Source organism: Mustela lutreola, chromosome 6 (genome assembly GCF_030435805.1).
Source record: "Mustela lutreola isolate mMusLut2 chromosome 6, mMusLut2.pri, whole genome shotgun sequence".
In the NCBI taxonomy this organism is placed as follows: domain Eukaryota; kingdom Metazoa; phylum Chordata; class Mammalia; order Carnivora; family Mustelidae; genus Mustela; species Mustela lutreola.
In genome coordinates, this window is record NC_081295.1 from 53,973,295 (window position 1) to 53,994,129 (window position 20,835).

The 20,835-nt window shown below is 36.6% G+C and overlaps 1 protein-coding gene and 1 pseudogene across 5 annotated transcripts in view; one reads left to right on the top strand and one right to left on the bottom strand.

Moving 5' to 3' along the window:
* The window catches only part of TAB2 (TGF-beta activated kinase 1 (MAP3K7) binding protein 2), a 92,120-nt gene that overhangs the window by 49,956 nt on the left and 21,329 nt on the right, over nt 1–20,835 (bottom strand). For 2 of the 5 annotated variants that reach the window (XM_059177287.1, XM_059177290.1), the window contains exon 2: nt 16,262–16,410. The exons of the other annotated variants lie outside the window; for them this stretch is intronic. The gene's annotated coding sequence lies outside the window, so the exon portion shown is untranslated. The remainder of the gene's footprint in view (nt 1–16,261; nt 16,411–20,835) is intronic. 5 annotated transcript variants of the gene reach the window in all.
* LOC131833696 (large ribosomal subunit protein eL30-like) lies at nt 1,940–2,304 on the top strand (annotated as a pseudogene).

Here is a 20,835-nt window from a genome sequence, read left to right on the forward strand (position 1 = left end):
CAATCTCCCGGTTCCCTCAATTCTGGTTAGTTCTCAAAAAAGCCATTCTTTCTTCCCTCAGGAATTTTGTACTTGCTGCGCCCTCTACCTGGAACATTTTACCCTCAGACACTAGCACGGTCCCTCTACTACTTCATTACCATCTCTGATCAAATGTCACTTTTCTCAGAAACAGTTTCTTTGACCCACCTCTCCAAAATAATGCCACAACTGTCTCCCACCCTGCCCCATCACATCCTCACACCCTGCTTTTCTTCATAGCATTTGTCAATACCTGATATGTATTTATTCATTACCTATCTGTTCCCACAACGTTAACTCCACAGGATTAAGAACTTTCAAGTTCACTGCTACATCCTCAGGATGCAGATCAAATGCAACATTCGTTGGATGAAAGAAGGTTTTACTGTATAGTTTTTTCGTATTATTTTACTTCTTTTAAAACACATTTAAAAGATTAAACACATTTAAAATGATCTAGATTTGGAAATTTTTACACAATTTGAGGAGAGGCAAATAAATTTTTATTCTAATTGAGTTAGACCACCTTTATTAAAAGAGGATGAATCATGAATATAACTTTTGACTGATTCCATTATTAAAATATACATTTCCAAGATTCTTTGAAAAACTCTTAATCAAACCTGCTTTTCTTATAAAAACCATCAAGTGCACAAACAGGAAAATTGTTCAAATGTACAACTGTATTTTAGTGATTCCACTTCCTGTAATGGTCAGTAGCTCCTACTAGATCAACTCTTTCATAAACAACTATAAACACTAAACAAAGTATAAAATCTGCTACTTGAAGGCAAAAAGCATCAATAACTATAGAAGGATGGTGGGGAGAAGGAAGTCAGTATTTTGAAGGTAACAGCATGGGGTGATTTTCCCTTTTTTAAAGGAATTGAGCCAGAGAACTGGTCCCAGCTTGTTTGGGTAGCTGAAACCTAGACAGAAAACCTACAGGCCTACTTGTTTAATGAACCAAAGGATAGACTCTGGCATAACCACAACAGCTGAAAACCTAGTAAGTAAATCACAGAAAGAGAGGAGCACCCAATCCTGTCTCTGATCCACAAACTACACACATGTGGGATCCAAGCAGCCTGGCCAAAGCTAAAATAACTGAGATTTCAGAGTCTCTAGTTGGGAGTTCAGCAAAGTTAATTGCCTACTAATGCAAGCAAGCAAGCAAGCAAACCAACCAAACATCAATACTCACAACTGGACGAACACAATAGAACCTAGCGTCTTTATACGTCATTTTCATAAAAACACGTAAAGAACAGGAAAAACTGACCCATACTTAAGAAAGTAGGCAACCCAGGGAGACCAAGCCCAAAACAACCAAGACACTAGAATTATTAGCACATAAGGATTCTAAAGCAGCTGCTCTTACTATGCTTAAAGATATGAGGGCAAATATGCTTGGATCTCAGTTAAAGGAAAAAAAAAACACACACACACACAAAAAAACACAACCCCCAAATCAGAAACTGTATTTAAAAAAAAAAAAAAGAGAGAGAGAGAACCAAACTCAATGTCTGAGATAAAAAATTCACTGGATGGATTTAACCACATACTGGAAATGACAGAATAGTCAGTGAACTTCAAGACAAAGCAAAAGAAATTGTCCCAAACTGAAGGATTGTGGGGGAAAAAAAAAAGGGCTGGCGGTAGGGTGGGTAGGGGAAGAAGAGAATCTCAGGGACCTATGGGAAAACATCACAAAGTATAAGGTACATGTAACCGGATATCCAGAAGGATAGGGGAGAGATAATGGGGTAGAAAAGAACTATTTGAAGAAATACTGGCTAAAAATTTCCCCAAGTTAGTAAAAGATATAAACTTACAGATCAGGAAGATCTTAATCACCTCCCCAGACACCCTGGTGGCTGTTTTTGGTTGGGGGGTCATCTCACACATAAGGCAGAAGATGGTGGCTACAAAGACAACAAAAAAAAAGTTGCCGGAGTCCATCAATTCTAGGCTCCAGATCAACTCTAAGCTCTAACTCCTCATGAAAAGTGGAAAGTGCTTGCGGGGGCAGGAGCAGACTGTAAAGATGATCAGACAAGGCCAAGAAAAACTGGTCACCCTCTCCAACAACTGCCCAGCTTTGAGGAAATCTGAAACAGTATTATGCCACACAGGCCAAAAACGGTGTCTGTCACTACAGTGGAAACAGTACTGTATTGGGCCTAGCATTTGGAAAATTTTGCCAAGTATGGACTGGTTACCACTGATCCAGGGGATTCTGATATCACTAGAAGCATGTTAGAACACACTGGTGAAAAGTAAATCATGCAAAATGTTTTATAAAACCGACCAGAGCCTGTTTGAATCAACAACAACAACAACACAAAAACAAACAAAAAGAAGATCCTACTCAAGAATATCAAAGCCTGAACAGGTTAGACTCAAACCTTAAACAGGAAAAGCCCAGGAAAAGCACACAAAGGCATAACTGTCCAACTGCTGAAAATCAAGGAAAAATGTTGAAAGTGGCAAAAGAAATGACAGAGAGGGGAAGAGTAATTCCGGTGATGTCGACTTGTCATCAGAAACTTGGAGGCCAGGAGACAGTCAAATGACGTCATATAAGTGCTGAAAGAAAAAACACCAACCCACATTCTATATCCAGCAAGAGTAAACTTTAAGGACAAGGCAAGATTAACGATTTTTAATGTAGTCTTTGTGGTGAGTAAATAAATTTAAAAACTAAATTCATTACTGAAACAAACAACAGGTGGTATTTAATTTTAAAAGGAAAGTCATGCAATATAACTTAATCTGGAAAATTATTTCTAATAATAAATGGAAATATATTTTCCATGGTTAAGATGCAACATGACTGTCTTTTGAGAAAATAAAGAAACCATACTTTCTTGAAATGTTTCTGGTGCAAAAATTTGGCACCAAACTGTCACCACCTCAAATGATCTAGGACGATTAATTTCTTAAGGATTCTATATTGTAACAGAAAATATACAGTACTACAGAATCTAACAGTAAATATACTGGAAAGCCTTATAAAATGTGCCTTATTCTTTCCTTTCTTAAAGAATATGTGAACAATTTATTTCTGACCCCTCAATTATTATCACGAGCGTGCAGAGAGCCAAGAATGAGAACAGGGCTCACCAACACCTCAAGCCATGATAGTCAGCAAGTCTTCACATTCACCATCACTTGTCACAGTGATTTTTTCCAGGACTCTAAGAGTAGGCAGCATGACTAACTTTTTAACTGTACCCACAAGAAGAGACCATGGTCCCCAATTAAAAAAACAACAAAGAGAAAAGCAACAGGACTTACAGATCTGATCAAAATTCGGGCATTTATGAGGGAATGAGATCCAAAGAATGTTTAAAACTGGACAATCATTCTCTAATTATCTTAATTACACTTAAGGAGTGCCCAGAATGAAGCAGATACTGTGCTGAAGATACAAGTAGTAGTCTGTGCCCTGGCTCTCCAGGTCAAAGAAATTCCTGGATTATAGGCACACAGACACAGGTTTATAATTCAGATAGTTATTTGAACTGGTGCACTATTTTACCTTCTATCTGCCTCCTGTTATCAGTCTAGGTTGTTGCTACCATATTTGTTCCACCTCTTTCATATTCAAAAAGAGACTGAAAAGGAGCAATGTACATGAGGAAAAACTGCAGAGAGCAAGAAAAATGTATGGCCCTAGTCCTGATGTGCCTTAGAGGCCATTAAAATTTGGAAGTCTTATTATCTTCAGAGTAATGGGAAGCCACTGAAGATTTAAGCTCAGAGACAGGGAGGGAGACCTGATCAAGAAATCATGTATGTATGAAGAATGGCTATAGAATAGAGAAAAGGGTAAAATATAGAAGCCCCATTGGCAAACCACTGCTGGAGGCTAGCCAGGAAATGCTAATAGCTTGTCTCTGCAGAAACAGCAGTGGAGGCTGAGAAGGAAAAACTGAAGGGATATTTAGGAAATAAAATTAATAGAACTTGTTGATGAATTAAACATTGGGGTGAAGAAGTAGGTGTCAAGGTCAGTTTCTGATCTATGAATGATAGAAGAGGACCAAGAAAACAAAGGGTAGATTACAGGTTTGGTGTTGAACATGTTAAGTCTTGGGCAACTTAAAATACCCAAAGAGATATAACACAGAACGAGTAGAGATCGATGGGTCTAAGGCTCAGAGAGCAAGTCTGGGCTACAGAGAAACACGAGAGAGGTATCTCCGGTGCTGGCATTAAATTAAAACCTGAGTGTAGATAATCCTAACATATAACTGAAGAAAAAGATTCTTGGTTATATTATGTATAAAACATTATACAATCATTATTAATTTTTCCTTAAAGGCCAACATTCCTTCCAGCATAAAAACCTGAACAGTAGATACAAAAAAATGATTTTAAAAAATCTTACTATTTATTTGTCCAGGAAATATTTTAACATATATATATATATATAAGACATATCTTATATTGAAAATTTTAAATAAAATTGTAAAAACAAAACCATGTACACAGTTTAAGAGCCAAAAGAGTACTACAAAACTTACCAGGGAAACCAGCAACTTCCCTACCTCATGTCTTTCTATTCTTATTCTATCGAGTAACCACTGTCAACACTGGGCTTTTTCTCCACAATCTTACACAAAGTGATTATGGGGTTATTGATTTTTCCAACTTCACACATTATCTATGGATTTCCTACTGTGGAAAATGAAGACTTAGCATTGTAATTCAGTTCCCGAATATACACATACACCATGCTTCTCAATTCCTATGCCCATCGGCCCAATTACTCATTTCAGAATTTTTGCTTAAACCTGTATTCAGTGCTTATATTTCCTTTTTTTTTTTTTTTTTTTGCTAAATACTGTTAGCCTAGCCACTTGGTCTGTTATGGGGGATGAGATCTATCTCCAAGGTGCTTTCCTATACTAGCATTTGGGGAAGAAAAGTTTGAATGTTCTTAATTAAAAAACTGTAGAATATTAATCATATCTGATCAAAAGCTAGTTTTCCATCAAGTACAATGAACAAAGCCTTTGCAATTCTCACTCTACAGGACATGAGGAAAAGAGGCATGAAATGCGTGAAGGGTTGTAAAGGGGAGACACTACCATTCTACTAAGTTACAGATTTAGATGAGACATGTTACTTTCGCAAGCAAACTGCCTAGATAAGATAAAAAACAAAACAAAACAAAAAAAACCCTAAAACAATGACTATGGAGATATGTAAAAGTATATCAAAGACTGCTGCTGACCAGAAGGTACCATACAAAGTAAATGAAGGAGCAAACTTTTTTTTTTTTTTAAAGATTTTATTTATTTATTGATAGAGAGAAATCACAAGTAGATGGAGAGACAGGCAGAGAGAGAGAGAGAGAGGGAAGCAGGCTCCCTGCTGAGCAGAGAGCCCGATGTGGGACTCGATCCCAGGACCCTGAGATCATGACCTGAGCTGAAGGCAGCGGCTTAACCCACTGAGCCACCCAGGCGCCCAAGGAGCAAACTTTTAATATGAAAGGAAAAAATGGCAAGATCCAACTTTTAAAATAAAGGGAGTAGCTAGTTATGTACTTTGTATAATTTAAGCTTGACAATCAAAGTATTGGCTTTTACTATAAAAGTCTTACCAAAAAAATAAATCAGTGAATAAATTAAATGCCACTCTGAGATAGGCTTAAAATTTTCCCAAAGAACAGAATTTCAAGAAACAGCAATCTACGCTTTAGCCATTTGTTTCTAAAGTTTTCTGGTGAAGGAGCATGTCAATGGTTAAAAGCAGAGATAACACTGCTAAATATTTCAACCTCAATTCTGTATTAGTGGGCATTGTCTCATTTAATGAGATAAATAAATGAGATAATGTATATAAAGTATACAGTAATTGACACATAGTGGTGGCTGCTTAAGTATAAATTCCAGGATTCTATAATTTTCTCACTTATGAAATTGACTCTGCCTCTTACTTACAGTATCTTCTTGGGAAAATCATTTAACTTCTCTGTGCCTCAGTCTATAAAATGGTGATGATTGAATAGCTATCTCATATATTATTATGAAATTAAATGAGTAATACATACAAAATAATTAAAAAGAGCACAGAGTAAGTACACAAATAAGGTAGCTTATGTAAGTGCAAGTCACTAAACTACCATTCGTTGTAAAATGGAGAGAAGAGCTCAAGGAACTTCAAGGATTAGTGATAACATAGTAAAAGTGAATTGCATTGCGTCTGCCTGCCCTGTAGCAAAACATATACACTGGTAGTAATATTATTTATTCTAAATACCATGAATTCCCACGAAGTACAAAGGAGCAAAACCTTAGCAGAAAACAGGGCTGCAGGCTACCCTAGCTGTAGAATACAGAGACAGCTGACTGAAATTATGTAGCCTTTGCTTTCCAGGTATATGGACAAATAACCCAAGTAACGAGGAAACTCGGGCTCCCTGTGAAAGCAGTCAGTCAGTCCCAGGCCATCCGTGAGGGCCAGATGAGTGGTATAAACTGCGCTGTATGTGTTTAAAGGTCCCTCTGGGCTGAGGGAGAGACTGGGAGGCTCTGAATCATGGGTACTTAGCAAGTTTAAGAATATAAAAAAGAATGAAATCTTGCCATTGGCAACAACATGGACGGATCTGGACGGTATAATACTAAGTGAAATAAGTCAGTCAGAGAAAGACAAACCAAATGATTTCTCTCGAATGTGTTCATTAAGAAACAAAAGAACAAAGAAAAAAAGGAGAGAAACCAAAAAACAGACTTACCGATACAGAACAAACTGGTAATTACCAGAAGGGCAGTGGCTGGGGTGGCGTGAAATAGGTGAAGGGAGCGAGTGCACTGTGATGAGCACTGAGTAATGTACAGAACTGCTCAATCACTACATTGTACACCTGAAACCAATGCAACTGTAATATTAACTAAACTTAAACTCACATTAAAAATAAAGGTTTAAGTATGAGGCAAGACGACCAAATGAGAGGTAGATTCTGGAGACAGTGAATCAGTCATCTGTCTGGCTAGAAAAAAGGAGGGACAGAAGGAAGGAAGGGGATTATGAAGCAGGAGTTTGGGGTGGGGAGTAGTTACAGGAGAAGATGAGAAAGGCCATTATTACAGAAAACCTTCCTTGAGATATAATAACACTATAAAGTTTTAATATTATTATGTAAAACTATATACATATTTTATCTTTGCCCCATTCTTACATGATTTTTATTGGAATAAATGTAATTATTCTAACAAAGGAATATACAGTTCAAGTTGAATATCAAAAAGAAACAATGAAATATATACAACTATAATTCACTTCTCAATTAGCACTAGGGTTCTCCTTTAGCTTATGGACCAGAAGGTGAAATCTTCCCATTTTAACATATATACCATCTCAAAATTAAATTAATAAATACATTAATTAATTTCTCAGAGACAGACAGAGAGAGTACAAGCAGGGGGAGCAGCAGGCAGAGGGAGAAGCAGATTCCCCACTGAGCAGAGAGCCCGAACCCTGGGATCATGATCTGAGCTGAAGGCAGACACTTAAGTGAATGAACTATCCTAGTGTCCCGTCATCCCAAAATTTAATTCCGGCTAATAACCTCAAGAGATGATTTTTTTTTTCCTGTAAACAATGGAATCTTGAGTGGGACAGGATCCTAGGTAATTATCTTGTGAAAGTATATAATTTAAAAGGTTAGAGAAAAGCCTGTTGCCCAGTATACTCCATTGTGAGACTTCTCTTCCATCTATCTGATTTTATTTCATAAAACCAACCCCTGATGACAAACAAAATTCTTTATGCAAGTCCTCTTAGTCCCAAATGTAAAGACTATCTTGATCACTGCTGTATCCTAAATACTTAAACAGAGTATGCCAAATATTAGACGCTCAGTAAATATGTGCTCCAGTAAACTCCATGCATCAGAAAATGCCTAGATTCTGAAGACTACTATAAAAAGTGGAATCTATCTATCCAAACAAGTGTTTCCCTTACCCTGAGCTGTTAAGTCAGTGCTGCTAGAGTACTTGTTTTGAAACTGTTAAGTTTGTTCTAATGCAACTGACACAACAGGGAACAATTTGAGCATTAAGTGAATTTTGCTGTGATTTTGCCAGCAGGAAACACTAGCTGAACACAAAACCACACTCAGCTGAAACAAGTTGTGTGAATACACAAAATGTAAATATGAACACACCTCAAACATCTGCTAGCCACCTCAGTTCACCATATCTGCGCATGGTCCCACCTTTCTACATCTTGTGTTACAACTTTCGTTCTGATTTCAGAAAACCCTTCTTTGGACCACTTAATTAACAAGCTGCCGCATCTATGCTCACTTCCACAAGCAAACTTCAGAACTTTTTCAAAGTACAATATTTGCTTGTATATTGTGTATGAGTACATATAATCATTTAACATGTGTAAAACTATACTGTCATTTTTTAAGGTTCCTATCTTTTTTTATTGTTCTCTGATAAAGTTTTTGAGTGTTTCATCCCAAATTCTGCTTTTTCCATAAGCCCTGTGGCTTTTTTTTTTCATGATTTGCATAGCACGATTTTTTTTGCATGATTTTTAGAAACACTATGTTAAATCTTAACGGAACTATCTGTGCTGCAAAGCCCCTCTGACGTCAGCAACTGTGAATACTAACTTCCCCAGGGTGACTACTAGGAAGACAGAATGTTTCAACTTATCTCTTTGTTGTCAAAATCATGTTAGTAGTTTCTCATAACTAATTACAATTTATGTGTCTTCTGTGAATTGGCTGACATTATCAGACCATGCAGTGAGTTATTCTTAAAGAGTATCCTCATCAGAGAAAGAAGCATTGATATGCAGGAAGAATAGCTGAAAAATGCTATAATTGTTTTTAATTTTATTAACATATAATGTATTATTTGTTTCAGGGGTATAGGTCTGTGAATCATTAGTCTTACACAATTCACAGCACTCACCATAGCACATACCCTTCCCAATGTCCATAACCCACTCACCCTATCCCTTTCCACCCCCGAGCAACCCTGTTTGTTTCCTGAGATTAAGAGGCTCTTATGGTTTGTCTCCCTTCGGACCCCATCTTGTTTAATTTTTTCTCTCTCTACCCACCAGCGACCCCGACCCTGTCTCTCAAATTCTTTGTATCAGAGAGATCAGATAATTGTCTTTCTCTGATTGACTTATTTTGCTTAAGATGCTATAATTTTTAAAATTAAAGCAAACTTTGAAAGCTTTCAGCCTCAGTATGATTTCAGAATTAAACCTTAAAAAGAAAAGAAATATATTCCCTGTCTAATTACATACACTGTTTTAAATACCTTTTACTTTACTGATACATTATCTAAGCATCTCATCAAATGCTAATTAGGTAATAGTTGGTGCACTTAACATCTGCTTAACCTCAAAAGAATTTGCAAATGCCACTAACTGAACATGAAAAATTAAAAAAAATTTTAACAGCAAATTATTAGAATTTTAATTCTTGGAACATGATGTTACAACTTTACTAAGGCAAAACAAACCCTACCCCCACCAAATTTACAATATCAAGTCATTTTCCTAAGAGTTAAAATGTGGGAATTATAGCTATGTAATTAGAAAATCTAAAATTCAAATACTATCACCAGTGAAGCCTCAAAACAAGATAATTATAATTCAACTTTAGCATAAATTTTAGCATGAAACAGTTGTAATATTGAATCACTTTACACAACCAGTTATTTACAAAAATAAAGTAACGGAAACATACCAAATCAGTCATCTAAATGTTACTATTTTAAATTAGCTATCATGTTCAAGCATTTTAAAAGCTTGAAAGGAGCAAAGGATTATGTTAGCAGAAAATCAATTCCTCAACTTTATAACCCTGCAATAATTTACTTTGTAAAGGAAAAAAATAAACATCAAAGGCTGAAGTATGTAATGATCCATACTACCTCCTCCTAAAAAGAAAATGTCCCAATTTTTTCACTTAACACATTGCCTCAAGTCCATGAATACTGGCCATTTCTTATGGTTAAAAGGCTTACCAGTTAGAAGCTTTTCTAAAGGAATGTGCAAGTCAGCCACACTTAGCAATTTATGTACTGTGGTTTTGTGGCGAGTGCTACCATTTTCTAAGGATCAAGAAAAGCGCAATAAATCTAAGACAGAATGGTTATAATTCATCAAAACATATTATATAACTAACTACCTTGGGTGTATTTTCCAATTCGTATCTCACTATTTTTTTTCCAATACATTAGGGCTCTAAGATGGGACACACAAAGTTATCTTTCAGTGCCCCCTTTTACTGTACTTTTTGGATAATCCATCCTGTGTATAAATATCCTTAAAAGAAAACATGATATAAATAAAGGATATGACAGTAAGTTCCTATTATGGATAGGAGGGGAAAAAGAGAGGATAAAAGAAAATGAGAGCACTCGGAAGGACGAGTTAGCATCTTCTATCAACCACAAACATTTGTAATGAACCAATGAACTCAATGGCATGTGAAAATTATAACAATCTGGTTAAAATATTAATCTAAAATGGCATCTTAATATGAAGGCGCAGATAAAGTTAGGAGAAGCTTCATCAACTAATCCCCATGCAGTTCCAAACACTTACTTGGTCCCATGTTTTTATGGTACATCTCACATAACTTTGTCCATATTCCTTCAAATGTCATGGTCCTCAACTGACTTTTCCCCAGAGTGGACTTCTGGCCACATGCTAGATGTAGTGTGTGAGTGTGTGTGTATATGTGTGTTACAGCACTGACTGTGTGTTAATTATGTTCATGAGTTACACATAGTTTAAATAGGTAGGTGTTATTGCTCTCTTATTAACAAAAAGCTTTAATAACTAACAAAAAATTAAACTGGCAATTTTAAAATTATACACCTATACTTGATTGGTAATACAACTGTGGTGAATGGAGACAGCTATGCCTGCTAATGAAGAAACCATATAAAAAATTATTTGTAAAGAACAGCATTTAAATAAAACATGTCATTACTGTAATAGCACCCAGAACCTTAAAAAGAAATTACAGAGAATTCAAAATGAGCAAAGGTGAAATTTGTAAAACAGTATTAAATTGAATCAAGTCTCTAAAATACAACACAATGCAATAATTTTGTTTAGTATGTGCCCATCTTTCAAATATTATAGTGTGAAACTGTTGTATATAATTGGCTATTAGTCTTGTTACAGTTATGGTGAATGAATTTTTTTATTAGATGGTCAAGAATAATCTCAGGGGGTGCCTGCAGGGGTCAGTCGGTTGAGCATCTGCATTTGGCTCAGGTCATAGTCTCAGGGTCCTGGGATCAAGTCCTGCATTGGGCCCCCTGCTCAGTGGGGAGCCTGCTTCCCCCTCTCCTCTCCCAGCCCCCCATGCCTCTCTCTCTCAAATAAATAAAATCTTTAAAAAAACAAAACAAAAAAAATCTCAGAACTGTATGGAAACTTTCAACAGCACATTTATTATATATAAATCTATTCCACAATTCTCCAATTTAAATACTCTTAGAAAATATTCAATATTTTTAATTGTATAATGTAATCAAATAAAGAACCATAAATCTCATCCTACAAGTACCCATAAACCTACAGACTTTCCTAACAGGAAATCTGAACTGTAAAAATACATAGAAGTGACTATATCTACCTAACATTTTTATTTATGATAACCCATTTTCTAATTTATTTTTATATTTTTTCACATGTACTCTCTCTATATATTGCTTACTCAAACTTTGTTGAGTGCCTGCTACTACTCTACACTATAGTAGGTGCCAAAAATATTAAAATTAATAAAAGCACATTTGCCTAGGTTCAAGAAATTCACATTTTAGTAGGGGAAGATAAACATTCAATAAATAAATGTAATAACTGAGTTGTTACAGATATAAAGTGCAGTGAACAGGGGAGACAAAAGAGGGGCCAGTCAGTTTTGAGGGAAGGGGAGGATTTAAGGAAAGGATTCATTAAACAAGGGGATCCCTAAGCCGGGCCTTGGAAGATCAAACATGTTCACCAGGTAAGTGAGAAGGAAAGAGTATTTCAGGCATGGGTAGTCGCCTAGGGAAAGAGTTAAAGGAGTGAAACAGTGTGGTGAGTTCAGGAAGCCAGAGTCGCTAACTAACACTGAGGTGCAGGGAGAAAGATTCACAGTGAGACCGTGTGATGAAAGATGAGGCTGAAGCAGCAGGGCAAGGCACACCACGCAAGATGTGAAGGGTCCTCCTCTGCATCATACGTGCTGCATCCCACAAGTCAGCAAAAACAACAGGCCTCTCATTTTCGCAATACAGAGGATTTCTCTCTGAAGTTCCAGGCCCTGCCATGCCCCAGTGGTGGGCATGCCTTCAGACAGCAGCAAACACTGTGCCATTTACAGGTGTATAAACTGTAGTGAAGGTTAAGAGGAAAAAATACCTAAAATGTAGAAACTAAGGAAAAGGCAGGTGAAACGTCACAAAGAATGCTGTGCTTCAGTTTAGTCATTAGGAATAATAAAGGTCTTATGGGATATCCCTGACAACTGTTTGTATTGGGGGAAAGGCCATAAAGGAACATGATAAATTTTAAGAATTATGGCTGAGTGGGGCAGAGAAGTAAGATAAGGTTGAAAAGGTGGCAGTGAAAACTGTATAGATTCCTAATAATGTAGAAAATACATCTAAGAAAATTCTATAGGCCTGAACCACCTTCTGGTCACCTTCCTGTGTGGGACCCACTCTACAAATACTGCCCACCATATGCCAGACAATGCGCTCTAACCATTTAAAGGTGAATAAAATACAGCTCCTGCTTTTGCGAAGATTACAATCCAGTAGAATTCAGATTTATACTGGACTTCTACAAGCACATATCCATGACCTCTCTTTATCCTCCCCACTTGTGAAGCAGAGAGGACAACTGCTAATACCGCTCCTCTGAATGGAAGAGAATCATGGACAGACACACAGATCAGTGTTCTGTGCCAGCGGCTCCCAATGGTGGTGTCACCACCCAGTGCTACTGCCGTCAGCTGTGAGGTGGGCTGAATGCAATCTGTCATGAATAATAAAGCATGAGTGGTCTAGCTCTTTGTCTACATAAATTAAAGCGCCTAATCTAGAGAGAAACACAGGTATTTCAAGAGGGAAGGCACCTTAGTGTGTACTATTAAAACAACCTCTATCGAGGCATGAATAAGTACATTATATAGTAATATGAGGGAATACCCTGCAGCTGTTTGTTTTTTTTTTTAAAGTGGAATAAGACATCCAAACAATTAAATGGAAAGACCTTTATGACTTTAATGAATGAAAAAAGAATCCATTATAAGAGTATACTTTGTTGTTAGAAAAAAAAAAAGACATAAAAATAGATTTTAAAAATTATTGTTATATGAATGCATAGGAAAGGTTCTGAAAGAACACACACTAACTGGGGCGCCTGATGGCTCAGTCGATTCAGCATCTGCCTTCGGCTCAGGTCATGATGCCAGGGTCCTGGGATTAAGTCCCGAAACCTCAGGCTCTCTGCTCATCAGGGAGCCTGCTTCTCCATCTCCCTCTGCCCCTTCCCCCCACTCATGCTTTCTCTTGCCTTCCCAAATAAATTAACTAATTAAAAAAAGAAAAAGAACACATGCTAATGATTTTGGAGAGGGAGCTAGGTAAAGGGACACATGGATGGAAGACGACCCATCAGAATACATTCTGGAACATGGATGGGAGAGTAAGAGTAGAATAATTTCAAAGTACCTGTATTTAGCCAACTATATATACTTCCAAATAACTTAAAGCTAATTTATCTATATTAAAACTGTTACTGCTATAGTTAAGCTGCAACAATTACCACTTTTCCGGATGCTTGACAGTGGAGATCTATAGTCACATTTTGATTTAAATCTTATGTATGGGCTTTATGTTTAGGTGCATGACTATCTCTATGCTCAGTCCTGTTAAAACAAAAAGCCAGGTACCCCCCCACCCGCCTTTTTTTCAACGGAAGGCTAACTCAGTGTGAACTAATGTGCAGCTGTCCAACTGAAGTATTCATTCACTAATGGGATAGTTTAACTTAAAAGAAAGAGGCAAGGGGTATTAGAAAAAGAGGTTTATGTTACTTCTTCAATAAACACAATATTCTTAAAGAAAGTTATCACACATAAAGGTGGACAAGAACACTTTTCTCTGAGTTTACAGTATAATCGCCATGATTCAGCATTAATGATTCATCATTACTTTGGGCCAGGTCCTGTGCTAAATGCCTAGTATGTATTATTTCAGTTACCTCTCACATTCCCGTATTGAGGATTAAATGAGAAATTTCAGGTAAAACTCTTCACACATAGCGTGTGGTACATACAACAATAAATGTTGTCTTTAATTAGGTATTACTACCACCTACTCCGACTTCATCAAGTCAACCCTTATTCTACCTCAGTCAGCTTTTCAAAAGACTCACCTACTTAAGTACGCCAATGCTAAGAAATCTCCAATAATTCCCATTACCTACTACTGAAGTCCCAACTCTTTCACATGACATTTGAAAGCACGCACGACATAGATCCATCTTCTATCTTATCCCATACACTGTTGTCTAGGCACACTGGAATGCTCACAATTTCTAGGACATGTTATATACTTTCATTTCCACAACTTAGAAATATTCTTGCCATTCTCTCAAAAGAATTTTATCTGTTCTTCAAGGCGCAGTAGAAATGTTACCTTCCCCACAAAGCTGATTCTTTCTGGTACTCTCCAGTACACAATTCACACCCCTATTACAGTACTTTTTTGGTATTACTTGTCTGTAAGATCACTGCAAGGTTTATTCATTTCCACATACCTACTGTGCCTATTACAGTGTTTTATACAAAAATTGCATTTTAGGTAATGTAGAAAAATCTCATCATTACCAATAGCCCCAGTGATAACTAGTAAGACTTGAAATTCAAATGCACTTTCTCCCCTCCAATTCCTGTGACAGCAGTAATGATCCTATAGTAACTCTGGCAGCAGATCCCTTTCCAGTCCTAATTTTATAATGTCCTAACATTCCATGAGATACAATCCTTTCAATACCAAACAAATCATGTGGGACATAATCAGTGACCCAATGCTGAATACACCGGCTGACATTAAATTCATTATACATTAACAATGGAGGAGAGAATTTTTAAAGCACAAGTTAAGGATATTAGAATCATCTTGCAAAATCACAGTTGGGATATAAAATTCCTCTGTTCAATTCCTCTGACTTGAACTTTAAAAGCAAAAGATATGGAGGGTCGCCTGGGTGGCTCAGTTGGTTAAGTGTCCAACTCTTGGTTTTGGCTAGGTCATAATATCAAATGTCATAGGACTGAGCCCCTTGGGGTCCACGCATGGTGGGGAGTCTGCTTGGAGATTCTGTCCTTCGGCTCCCCACCTCCAATAAATCTTTAGAAAAAAATAAAGAAATAAAAACAAAAGATATGTATGGCTATCTGCCCACTTAGTAAATAAAGTTACTTTTTATGGATTAATCCTGTTTCTAAATCTATACAAATGGGTAAAAGTAATAAAAGTCCTACTGGAATGCCCTCTGCCCTCTAACCAACCATAAGTAGTTTTTACTCCATTAATATCTAAGGCAACAGGAAACCTCAGTTTTTGGTTGTGTTGTTATATTCCAGGACAATTCCAACTACTATGACTTTCTTATCTGATTTATTTTGAACAACTAAGTAAAAATACAGCAATATTATATACTTACATTTAAAATTCTTCAGGTTAAAAAGTACTATATAATACATTATCTGGTTCAATTCAGAAATCCTATGATTTCCAATTACTGAAGAATATATTAATTCTATGTGAAGACGTTTGTAGTATAGAATAGTTGTGAGAACTAAGATCACTTATTTAATTCCCTGTGCTACTTATACTATATGTGAACCTCTTAATGGAAGAGTTTTGTTGTGTTTACTTTTCAATGAAGACCAGAGTATCTTTTGTACATGTACAGGGCCTAATTTCTAATTTATTTTTAACTGTTTTTGTATTAGTTTGCTACTACTAGCAAACAAGTTAAATTAGAAATATTCAGGCAAAGGGTATGTTAAAGTCAAGAGTAGCTGCATGTTATCTAGATGTTAGGCATGTTACTAAACTTGAAAGCAAGAGGACTACAGATGTTGAAAGTAAAGTTTTGGTTATTATAATTGTCATAGTAAAGCAGTTACGCAAGCTAAGCTTAACTGGTGCCATGGACTTTAGCATACCTGGAAATAGAAAAATTCAAATTGTAGCTGTTCTTGATTGGCCCATTGCCATTTTTGTAGCTTACAAATTTTTAATTAAGTAACTGCAGTGAGCTCATCTCTACTGGATACTTCTTTTCCAGGGCAGGTCCAGGAACTGGGTCTGGAACCTTGAAAGCAGAAGAGAAACTGGAGTAAACTAGGGGTAGGCAGAATAAGAAACGTGACCAGATAACATTATGAGATCTAAAAGCAGTGAGTTAGTCCCCAGTGAGTCTCACATAAAATACTGAGATGGAAAAAGGATCTCTTAAGTTCCAAGTTCCCAAAAGATGTTCCAGATGTTCAAACAGTGGCCTATATGAAATCTATACAGGCTTTTTGCAACAGACTGTCCAATATGGGACCACAGAGTATAGCAGAAAGAGAAAAACAACAAATCTACTTTCAGTGGTAAAATTAAAATTGTAAAGTCCTCATCTTCCAGTCATTCTGCTCTTCTCTCACTATCTCATTTCCAGTCATCTTCTAACTTCTCCCCTAATTTCCTACAATCAATTCTCAGAGGTTTCTTAAGAAATGCATCCAAGCAATGAGCTGAATTTCAGGTTCCAATTTTTTAAAAATACTTGGTAATCCTTAAAGTAGGAGGCAAAGAACAGCTCATAAGATGTGGTTCGTAACCACACTGGAAACTCTTTTTTCCATTACCAAAATAGACTGATTTTTTTTTTTTTTTTTTGGTATAAATTTGTTAGGTCCATAGGAAAAAAAAAAAACAAACCCTGTAACTACAAAGGTTACAGAAATGTAGGATACTAAAAATGGTAGACTGTTGTACAAGGGCCTGGAAACGATGTCCTTATGCTTGATGAATTGGCACCTGCAGGAGTTTCTCTAAGGAACAAATGTCATAGCAGTCAAAATAAACTGAATGCTCTGCAACTGTCAAATGATGGCAGACTGTGAGAACTGTAACAGCAAAAAAACCAACAACAACAAAACACACACACACACACACACACACACACACACACACACACAGTGAAGAGGAAGATTCAAAGAACTCCTTGCATTTCTTGTGACCAGCAACACAGCAAAGTGAAATAGAATCAAAGCAGTTTTTAAGAAAATGTAAATTTCCCATCTTTTGTGACGGTATGTTGTTGGTGAAAAAATTCTGTAGAGACAGATCCAGGTTCAAATCTGGTTTCAGGATGGAATCACACTAAAACTCTGAACAAGTTTCTTTTCTATTAAGTGGGATACCACACCCTACCTCACTGGGCTGTCAAGAGGATTAACTGAAGTGTAGAAGAACCTGGCATACAGTGAGTATTCAATATATTTTTCTGTATTACTACAGAATGAAACAACATTTTTTTATTCTAAACATATGGGTATACTTAAGTTTCATTTTTATATAAGCTAAAGCAACAGCTATATGATAAGCTTTAGGTTTAAATATCTCAACCGCATCACATCGAAAGAGATATAACTGATTTATCAAACTGATTTCAGAACAGCTAGCTATAAAGGGAATGTGTGAGAGCCCAAGTCAGGAGCTAATGATGAATAAAAATAAAACAATTTACTTTTAGGATATAAACAAAATCAGTGGTAAAGAAGGAGACATGAATTCTTTTCCCTACAAATAAAGGAGAAAATACCTTTGTCCATATACTTTTGTTAAAAAGTTATAGATCTGGAAGATGCTATACTTTTAAAAAACAAAACTATTTCCATGCAAGATAGAACTTGGTCTTTGAGTCAGGAAATGCTTTAAGTGAAAAGAAAAGCCTTACATTTGGGCAATAATTTTCCTATCACTGATAGAACTGTGGGTTCTATACAAAATTATTATTTACCAAATATGGCTCAAAGATCAGATTACACCTTCCCTAGCATTACCAAGTAACACAGCAAGTATCAAAAGTAACAAGAATTTTAAAAAGATCTTAAAAATAACTATCCACTGCTACAAATTTATTTCAAAACAGTGTTTAAAAGTTAACACAGAGGAGCATCTGAGTGGCCCAGGCGGTTAAGCATCTGCCTTCAGCGGTTAAGCATCTGCCTTCAGCCAGGTCACGATCTCTGGGTCCTGGGATTGAGCCCCACATTGGGCTCCCTGCTCAGTGGGGGAAGTCTGTCTCTCTCTCTCCCACTCTGTCCCTCCTCCCTGCTTGTTCTGTTTCAAATAAATAAAATCTTAAAAAAAAAAAAAAGTTAACGTGGAAAGTGTCTCATTCAAAACACACGCAATTTACTTAGAGATGATAAGATTAAAGTCAGTCTGTGTATTCCCTAGAAGGCAAAAAAAAAAAAAAAAGTATTTAAGAATGAAGATTCCCATTTATTAATCCATATAGATGGACTTTCAAAGATCAAAAAAATACTTTAAATGATTTTTAAAATTTTATAACTACCTATAATGAAATCTCATTACTCTCAGTAAAGTAGATTCTTTTCGTCTTTTCCAGACATACAATGTCATCTATAGATAAATTTGCCTTCTCCCTTTCAATAATTTTTTTGTTTTTTAGTCTGATTACATTGGGCAGTATTCCAAAGACAATATTATAGAATAGTTAATACTGGCCAGACTTTTCTTGATTCATGACTTTTAAAAAGGAATTTAATATTTATTTCTAATAACAAAATGCAGACTTCTGGTCTGAGATATGTCAAATCTTAGGTATACTCATTTATTCCTGTTTTATGAAGGGGCGCCTGGGTGGCTCAGTGGGTTAAGCCGCTGCCTTCGGCTCAGGTCATGATCTCAGGGTCCTGGGATCGAGTCCCGCATCGGGCTCTCTGCTCAGCAGGGAGCCTGCTTCCTCCTCTCTCTCTCTCTGCCTGCCTCTCTGCCTACTTGTAATCTCTGTCAAATAAATAAATAAATCTTAAAAAAAAAAAAAAAAAGAAAGAAATGTTGATCTCCCTTTTTTTTACGCTTCAAGATATTCATAACCCTCTCTCACCTACTAACATATGAATGAATGTATCATTTCTACATTCTACATTGCATTCTACTTCATTACAGTATTATTCTGTTAACATAATGGTAGTTTCCATAGTTTTATTAATCATTTTTTGCACCAACTGTTGTGAGATTGGTGTGCAATCTTTTACGCTCATATTTTATTATCATGTTACACTGGCTTTGTAAAAAGAACTGGGGAGTTTACCGTTTTCCTTCTACACTCTGAAATTGTTATCAAGGGCTTGAAGTTTTGGGGCGCCTGCGTGGTTCAGTGGGTTAAGCCGCTGCTTTCGGCTCAGGTCATGATCTCAGGGTCCTGAGATTGAGTCCCGCATCAGGCTCTCTGCTCAGCAGGGAGCCTGCTTCCCTATCTCTCTCTCTCTGGCTGCCTCTCCGTCTACTTGTGATTTCTCTCTGTCAAATTAATAAATAAAAGCTTTAAAAAAAAAAGGGGGCTTGAAGTTTTAAGAATTCAATAGTACAACCTCCTGGGTTTGGTGCATTTTGCAGCAAACAGTCTCTTACTAGGAAGACCAGCACTTTCATCCATGGCTCCAGATGCTATCCCCCACCCCCATCTTGAGGAAACCAGCCACCTACCTTTCTTCTCATCTCTCCCTTCAACCTTTGAACATGTTTAAGTCTTAATCATCTTAAACATAATCCATGTATATACTCATACCAGAAAGTATTTCCTTATCAGTTAAGTCTTGTCCAGCAAGTATTTATTCACAAAACTATTTATGAAAATAGCTACTTTATTCAAGGCACTAAGCAAAGAGAATGGGCGTAGTTCCTGCCCTTTGCCTCCTCCTCATCACATGAGAAACACAAACATAAAAAAAAAAACCTGCCATAGCAATGTAAGGAATGGATATGCTATGCTAGGCCATCTATCTCTTACCACTCATGCCGTGCCAAACTTCTCTATTGAGTAGTAATACTGTGGCTTTGATTTTGTCTTAACCGACCTCGAAATTTCCCCCCTTGGTAAGAGTTTTATTCAGATCAAATACAATAACCTTTTCAGGATCCTCATCTACCATATTGCAATAACTAAACTTCTTAAAATATTTTGAGTTTTACTGGTTAATTTCTTTTTTTTTTTTTTAAGATTTTATTTATTTATTTGACAGACAGAGATCACAAGTAGGCAGAGAGGCAGGCAGAGAGAGAGGAGGAAGCAGGCTCCCCGAGAAGCAGAGAGCTCGATCCTAGGACCTTGGGATCATGACCTGAGCCGAAGGCAGAGGCTTTTACTGGCTACTTTCTAATTCATCATATCATTTGATCTTCATGAAAAACCACTGAGAAGGCTTGGTAGTCATTACTCTCATTTTGCAAGATTCAGAAAATTAAGTAGTATATTAATTATCAAAAACTTCAATCCGTGGTAGATTGAGGGCCAGAAATGTATTTGTGGCTTTCTAACTCCTGGTTCAGAGTTCCCTCTGGGCGATGCCTCAGACCTTACTGGGGATATTACATAGTATACAATAAAAATACCATGTTTTCTTTCTAAAATTCAATAACATTTGAATTCCGAAACAGTTGGCCTTGGGTTACAGATAAAGTACTATGAACCTGTACAGTATTATTCCAGGAATCC